This window comes from Rhagoletis pomonella, unplaced genomic scaffold (genome assembly GCF_013731165.1).
Source record: "Rhagoletis pomonella isolate Grant_MI unplaced genomic scaffold, Rhpom_1.0 Rhpom_scaffold_00085, whole genome shotgun sequence".
Classification (NCBI taxonomy): Eukaryota; Metazoa; Arthropoda; class Insecta; order Diptera; family Tephritidae; genus Rhagoletis; species Rhagoletis pomonella.
The window spans coordinates 23,204-32,441 of NW_023458639.1; positions in this window are offsets into that span (position 1 = coordinate 23,204).

Sequence of the window (9,238 nt, forward strand, 5' to 3'; positions counted from 1 at the left end):
CGGATCTATTGTTTGGAATCCCCGCTACCAAGTTCATTCAGATAGGATTGAATCAATTCAAAAACAATTCTTGCTTTTTGCATTGCGTGATTTTAACTGGGATTCAGACTACAATCTCCCCCCTTACACTAGTCGTCTAAAGCTCATAAATTTGCGTATACTTGCACGTCGTAGAGAAATGCTACGTATAATATTTATACTAAAATTAATGACAGGCTTGATTAATAGCTCGGCCTTCTGGCTGAGGTAAATTTTAATGTTCCCTCTCGAGTGTCAAGACCTTTTCGACGTCTATGTTTAAAGCCATGCAAAACTAATTTTGAACTAGACGAATCATTCCGTTGTTTATGTCAAGATTTTAACTTTCATTCCAGCACGTTTGACATATCGGACTCGATTTTTGCTATAAAGAAAACTATCTTTTCCACTCTCAATAATTGAAATACTATCTTTAGCATATCCAATCAGCTGATGAATTTGATTCTGTAGCCGAATAGTTTTAGATCTCGACACTTAACAAACTCCTGTTCCCACGTCTCGGCACCACAAAAAAAAAAAAAAAAAAATGTTCCGTACGTCATGCGGACTGCGCTGAACCGTTGCAACCCCCTTGGTCGAAAACAAGCTGGTCGAAATCATGCAGCATAATCTCCGACCTCGCATACGCCAACAACTCCTTTTTGTACCCATCATTGGCTGACCTTCGTAGACATTGTAAACTCAACGAAATTGTAGAGGACTTTAACCCACTCGAAGAAAATGACTTTCGGGATATAGTCGAAATTTTGAAACATCAAAGCAAACGTCCAAATACTTGTTGGAATTGCCACAAAACCTCTCAAACCACTCAAAATGAATAGAGTTTTAAAAACAATTATTATATGACGAAAGACTGAAAAATTACCACAAAACCAGAGAAAGAATTTTTAATAATGAATGAATTAATGAAATTAAGTAACCCACTAAACCAACTCGGGCGTCCGACCGTATAAAGGAATTTTGGAAGAACGTGGCTAAATCGCGTGAAAATGTCAAAATCTTGTTTGTTCATTGCAACAAAAACCTTTCGATGTTTGGCCATACGCCGAAATAGAGATTTTTGGCTGCAAACATTTGGGCCTATTTGACAGCGGCGCGCGAATGTGCTACAAATTAGTGATGGACGCGTGCGTAATTTTGGCTCACGTTCACCCACGCTCACGTTGATGGTTTTGTAAATCGCGCACTGTCACGTTGAGGGTTTTGTAAATCACGCATTTTCACTTTCTGTTATATTTTTTTCAATCACGTTCACGCACGCTCATGACGCCTATTTTTTTTTAATCACGCACGGTCACGCACCCTCTCTCACGAATTTTTTTTCTCAAATTGAAACTTTATTTATAAAATAGCATTTCATATAAATAGGCTTTATCGCACAAGTGTTGTAACAAAAGCTTGGCCAAACGCCTTGCCTGTGATGAACGCACTATCAATTTTTTTTTACAAATTTCATAGAAAATAATATTGATATACATTAGCTCATATTTTTTTTTTTAATAATATTTTGTCGAACAATCGTGTACGTCCAAGGCGAATTTAATAAGCTGTTAGGACGACAGCTCAATTTTTCGCCGTGGAAACCATAACATCAAAATGATGTGTTTGTTGTATTTCCTACTGTCATTGTGCGTACAATTTGTTACATAGTGTATTTTTTTACTTATATACGGCTAACACCACCTTATTAAAATCGACTTGTGTACGCCTTTCAATAGTTGCTTAAATGGCTGGTATGTTTAAAATTTGCCTTGAAAGGTTTCTAAGAAAAGGAAAGTCTTTAACTTGTAATGTAGCAACATGGTCAAGCCAGGCGAGGCGGCATGCATGCATGCTTGCATCCCAAGCTAGCTCGTCGTCGGGGTGGGCCATTTCCGCCTGCCTTACTGTCAACTACATTAACAAAAAGTTGTTCAGGCCCGTTACCTATGGTACTAGTGGAGTTGACTATAGAAAATACGAAGAAAGCAAAGAACAAAGAGAAAGTAACAAATGAAGAGATGGTCCTGTCCTATCCTATTCTGTCAGTTGGAGTCATCCCACCCTTCTTCTACGTGGACTTCACGCGAAGCCATGGGCGTTGTCGTGATTCCTCACCTACCTTACACCGCCCGCTAACCTAACATCAGTCCGTTTATCTATCGGTCAGTCATTATACAGTCGCTGCTAACGTTGACGCTGGCACTCCCACTTCCCCTCAGTTGCACAAGCGCAACATCCACACCAAAATTTCGCACTTAGCACTTCATCGCTAGAATCCAACAACTAAATATAAAACAAATAAAAAAGTCGAAGTTCGGGTGTACCCGAAAATTAAATAACCGGCGCAAGTATTCAATATAGTTTTCTCACCTTTCCGAAAACTACCGCTACGTGGTAAACAGTGGTGGTTTTACGTCGATTTCAAACACCTTCGATATAACGTTAAGCTAGATACATATAATGAGATAAACTTATATAGATATATGTGGGCGGCATCACGGCCCATTTTCCAAAATTCCACAATAATGTTATTTCTTTTCAAGGGATTGTTGTTAGTATCGATTTGGGTAAAATTAGCCTCCTTAAATTTCGAAAAATCGGAGTTTCAAGCATTTCTGAAATTTATCTTTATAAAAAAGTGGGCGTAATTTTAGTCAAATTTCAATGACTATCAACGTTTGCCTTTTGCGGCAACCACAAACTGATTTTGGTACACATTGATAACGGTTACCGAGATACACATATAAGGACATAAGTGGGGGTATTTTATTATAATTATTATATTTTGCTAAAGAATTATTTCAAACATCCATTTTGAATAAATTAGCTTCAGTATTTACTGATTTATCGAAGCTTTCGTATTTCTCTAAATTACCGTTATTATCAGATTTTTCAAATTTTCAGCCATTTGGTATGTTTTGTGAAGGCTACGAACATTTTCCAAAAATTTTTAATATTCATACTTATATGGGCCAAATTCTTATTTATTATGTTTGCTGGGTTGGAGCTGCTTCAGCCGATAGAGTTAAAAGCGAAAAAATTAAATTTTCCTTTTTCCCTCCTACGCGTTTCAACGCTATCGGGTCTTCATCAGGGAGTCTTTATTCAAAACATAAAAACAAATAATCAATAAACATGATTAGCAACTAATAATCGCTGATACAAAAACAATAAACATAGTTAACGACAAATAATTTACATTAATTTTTACTTTAAACTCACATTCGCATTAATGTTGTTAACAAACATTGATCACACGATAAACGTTAGCACCAATCATGTATTTTTGCAGAATATAATAAAATTATAACCCTATTCTCTTATGTATTTATATTTAATATTAATTACAGCTGCGTAAGAATCGTTTGTGTTGTCCACGGCCTCTTTAAAGTTAATCGCATTTTCTAGTTTTTGTTGTATACGTAGGCTTTCTCCTCGATGTCCGAAATTGTCGCATTCCCGAAGTCCGCCGAGTGTTTGTGCTTCGACAAGTGTTGTGCAAATGCTGTTTTCATCTTTTGGTTTCGCTCATCCGCTCTATGTTCGTTAATTCTTGTACCCAATGATCTTTTTGTTGTGCCTACGTAGCATTTGTTACAGATCTATGTATCATTCCCCTTGCATTCTATTTGATACACCACATTATGTTGTTGTTCTTTTGAAATTCTGTCTTTTGTTTTTGTGAACAGTTTGCTTATTGTGCTGTGCGGTCTGTGAGCATATATAATGTCTTCGTTCTTTATTGTTTTCCTGAGCGCCTGGTTATTTGTTAGTCCTGGTACGTAAGTAATTCCAATGTAATTTTTATTATTAGTGTTTTCTGCCTGAAATTCTTTGTTTTGATTTGTTTGACTACTTTTGTTTTTCGTTGTTAAGTTATTAACTAGCGCGTGCGGGTAGCTATTTTTGTGCAGTATGCTCCTAATTTTATTTCTGTTCTCCTCCGCGAACTCGTTGTTGCTGAGTATGTGCACTTTCTTGATCAGGCTAGCAGCGGTGTTGATTTTTTGTCTCCAAGGGTGATTTGAGTGGTAATTAATGAGTCTACCCGACGTGATGGATTTTCCGTACCAGTTTAGCAGTATTATATTCTGTCTTCTATGCACCTCTAAGTCTAGGAAGGCCATTTTATTGTTTTTCTCTCTTTCCACAGTAAATTTAATTTTTTGTATGTTGTGGATTCAATACTTTAATTATGTCTTCCGCGTCCTTTGTTTTTATTATTGCAAACACATCATTCACATATTTACTTATGTACTTTATAAGTATGTCGGTTTGTTTTAATTCGGTTATGCTGTCGTCTAATATTTTGTCCAGAAAGAACAGCAACATAATGTGGTATATCAAATAGAATGCAAGGGGAATGATGCAAAAAGCTGTAAAAAATTCTTCGCAGGCACAACAAAAAGATCATTGGGTACAAGAATTAACGAACATAGAGCGGACGAGAGAAACCAAAAAATGAAAACAGCACTTGCACAACACCTGAAGAAGCACAAACAAATTGCCACATCTTTTTTTCTCTCAAAATTTTTTGTCTATGAGGGAATAGTATAAACTAGTTTCAGTACAAGTAGCAATATGCTAAAATTCATCGTTTTCGAGTTATGATTTTTTTTCTGAAAATGCACTTATATGATGCTAGCAGATTTTCGTGCCAGTTGAGGGCACAAACATTGTTGCCCATTATGATAAAGTTTCCTTGCTGGAAATTTTTAGAGGTTGCCCGATCAGAGCCAAAAGTTTTTCCCAATTGGGCTCTAATTTTGGCCCAATTGGGGCCCAATTAGCGATTTGCCCAATCTACCTAAGATTTCCCCAACCAGTGCTCACAATGTGCTCAAAGTGAACATGCATACGCAATTAAAACGTTTTTATCCATAAAATCACACATACACACATCAAAATTCCCTACGAAAACAAATATTTTTTAATTTATTTTCTTGAAAAATTTTCCACATACAAATTTTTTGATGAAATAAAATTAGTTTTCGAAAATAAGCCATCTCAAAAAAAATTGGAAAAAATCCCAATGCTAGCTCAGAGTATTGCGCAACATTTAGGTATAATGTTATGGGGTGCACTCTACAATAATTTGAGTTATGAATTTTTTTTACACCGAAGTTGAGTAAAATGAGTACATTACAATATAAAAATATATATATATATATATATATTTTGTTTCGAATTTTTTTGAGTATGCAATTTTGTAGCCCATTAAATTTGAGTATAGTAAAGTGCAAGTGTTAAGCTACTGCAAAATTTCTTTGATTTTTAATATTGCACTTTTTCCTTATCGATGAAAATGCCTAAAACCGTTTTCAAAGAAATAAAAAAAAAAATTAACGGCAGTTTTGCAATCGCTTTAAACTTCCACTTTATTATACTAAAATTTAATGGGCTATAAAACTGCATATTCAAAAAAATTCTAAAAAAGTTTAAAAAATTGGTAAATTGGTAATGTACTCATTTTACTAAACTTCGGTGTAAAAAAAAAATTCATAACTCAAATTATTGCAGAGTGCACCCCATAACATTATACTTAAATATTGCGCAATACTCAGAGCTACCATTGTGACTTTTTCCAACTTTTTTAAATGGCATATTTTCAAAAACGAATTTTTTCTATCAAAAAATTTGTATGTGGAATATTTTTAAAGAAAAAAATTAAAAAATATTTTTTTTCGTAGGGAATTTTGATGTGTGTATGTGTGATTTTATCGATGAAAAATTTTTAATTGCGTATGCATGTTCACTGTGAGCAAATTGTGAGCACTGGTTGGGGAAATCTTCGGTAGATTAAACAAATTGCTAATTGGGCCCCAATTGGGCCAATATTAGAGCCCAATTGGGAAAAACTTTGGCTCTGATCGGGCAACCTCAAAAAATTTCCAGCAAGGAAACTTTATCATAATAGGCAACAATTTTTGTGCCCTCAACTGGCACGAAAATCTGCTAGCATCATATAAGTGCATTTTCAAACGAAACGAAAACGATGAATTTTAGCATATTGCTACTCGTACTGAAACTAGTTTATACTATTCCCTTGCTTTTTTGCGGCAGTTATAAACGGTTTCATCAAAAGTTGCTATTACGAGAGGAAAAAATAAGCGTTCGTACTCAAAAAGAAAAAAATTCATTATTCGAAAAATTCGCATTTCTGAGCAAAAAGAAAAAATACGTGTCTCCTTAAATTGTTCAAGGAACAATCCTTGTGAGTTTTATCGCAAACTTAAATTCACTTTCCCCCTGCCTGGGTGATTTGATATGGAATGAGCTATATATATATATATATACTAGTTCATTTGACTACAGGGTTACAGTGAGCATGTGCCGGTATCGCAGCAAGTAGCATATTGAAGTAAAAAAAAAAAACAGTTGATAAACGAAATTTACGATGTACAGTGTTTGTTTGTTTTGAACATAGCGTAGCTTGAACATACATAAACTTCGCTTTGATCGCAGCACGCTTGTACACAAATTTCGCTTTGCCCATACCTGAACCTGGCAAAGTTTTTTATTTTTATTTTTGTGCTGTGCTAGCTGAGTATAAAAAGAGAAGAGAATAGCGAGAAATATGTGTGTGGTTTGGTGATGCTCTCTAAACACAAACGCGTGTAAGGCAAACGGTCTAGCAATGCGTGGTATTGTTGATCAACTTAATACTTTAAATAAACGTACTTTTTATTAAAATTTCATTTTAAAAATACCACTGTGTCCTACTGTGGTAGAAATATGTCATTTTAAAACTTGAATCATAGAAATCGACCCAGCACATCGGCTGTTTTGCTCTCACGTTTTCTTGGGTTTTAATTTTATGTATATTATAGATTATAGATTATAGATATACAATAAATGTAAACAAATTTCGCACTCACCTCGGTCTCCCGAAATGACGGCGCCAGCACTCTGTTGAGAACCTGTTTAAAGAATTAGAACCTAACATACAAGTTAACACCGGTAAACACGTATCCGGTCAACATTCCACTTCCACCTATATTGCTGACGGTGCGTCGGCAGGTTTGAGTGTGAAAATAGCGTAGCAACAACTCTCCCACCGATATTGATGACGATGCGTCGACCAGGTAGCGCGTGACAACAACATCGCTGCAGCGGAAAAGCCAACAGCAAGAGGTAAAATTGCCGAATTGCATTTTGCAAGTCACATGGCAAAACATGTGCAGCAACTGGTAGGTGATAAGAAAGCGTCAGGTATTTAGGCGTAGTCGCCGCAATATTCTAGTTAGCAAATTCAGTTGTAATAACTCGACCGATACAAACGGCTGCTCTTGTGCAAACAAGAGAAATAAAATAACATTAAACCCAGACCAAGTGTTTTAATAAGTGGCGCCCAACGTGGGGCCACAGTTCTTGTGTTATCCTTATAAAGGACAAATCCTGTGCGTGGCCGTGGTTCGAATCCACTCGACAATTGCGAGAAAGTTAACCACTGTATAAACAGTGAGCCGCGAACAATTTATTACGCAACGAAACATTTTAATTATAAACACCGAGAACATTTATGAAGTTTTTTCGACAATTGCGGGAAAGTTAACCACTGTATAAACAGTGAGCCGCGAACAATTTATTACGCAAACCCCGAGAACATTTATGAAGTTTTTTAACAATTTGAAAAGATAGAGTTTAAAAATTAATACACCACATAACTAGTGGGAAAAAGTGTAGAGCCAATGCTCTAAAAAATAAAGCATCCTAATCATCGTAATCCTGTCTTCCTGCTGCTGAAACACCACCTGAGGAATCATCGTGCTGCTGCCTTATCATACCTTATTTAGTGACATAGCTTATCGGGATATGGAAATTTTCATGTGAGTAGAGTGATTTTAGCAGCTAACTTTGTTTAAAAAGTTTTACTATCCTTTTTGACAATTCTTAAATAATAAATACATTTTGTAAAGGTGGGTAACGGTTAGAAAGGGAAATCCCTGTATCCACTTAACACTTAACTGACTTAGAAAAAATTAAATATGGACGCAGAAACTCTGGAAGCTCTTCTTAATACTGCCATTCGTACTGCGACCGATCATTCCCGGAGGGAATTTCAGTCTCGGGTTGACGAACTGACAAACAGGTTAGCAAGGATCGAATCACCAGTTCGTGTTACCCAATACAAACCGGTGACTTATCAACCCGGAATACCATGTGACGAATCCTTGGACCTTGTGAAAACCTTGCCGGAATTCAAAGGCGACGCGACCCGTTATGTGTCTTGGCGACAAGCAGCTTATACTGCTTATAGAGTGTTCGAAGCGTATCCCGGTAGCTCAAAACACTACCAAGCGGTAGGCATAATCCGAAATATAGTAGTGGGAGCCGCAGATAGTGTTTTATCCTCTTTCATTACAGTCTTAAATTTTCACGCTATCATTTCTCGACTAGACTTTGCCTATGCGGACAAAAGACCAATTTACTTAATTGAACAGGAGTTATCGACCCTTAGACAAGGAAAATCATCAGTAGTGGAGTTCTATGATGCAGTGGAGAGAAAGTTGACTCTGATAGTCAATAAAACAATCATGACTCACGGTGAGAACACCACGCTGATAGGATCACTTAATAAAAAATATCGGGATGATGCACTTCGCGTGTTCATCTCGGGACTCAATCGCCCTTTGTGCGATGTTCTCTTCTCCTCTAGACCCGCTGATCTGCCGTCAGCACTTGTCCTAGCGCAGGAACTGGAAGCGAACCAAGCCAGATCAATGTTTGCAAGTTCCTTTAACAGACAGGCATCCCATAACTTAGATCCTTATTATTATTCACCCCACTACCGTAGAATACTTCAAGACCAACGAGGACAAACTCGAACTCAGCAAACTCCAGTACCAATGGACATAGATCCGTCGTACTCCCGCTTCAGACAGAACAGACCCCAACAACTCCACGGAAATGACGATAGGTACCGTAATCAAGGAGCTTACCCTAAGGTAACTCGTCCGGATAGCAGTAACACGGGCGGCATATTCAATCGCCATCAGCCTGTATCAACAGGCCTGAATAAAGAAAAGGCTGAAAAAAGACCGCATGGAAATGATCAGCTGCCAATACAAAAGGTACAGCGTATCGACAATATCACCCAAGACCCATACGAACCGGAAGGTGAATACTGGAGTGATACCGGGTATGATGACTATTATCATGACACGGAACCTAAGAGTGCCGAATATGACCTGGACGGACCGAAAGACGACGTTAA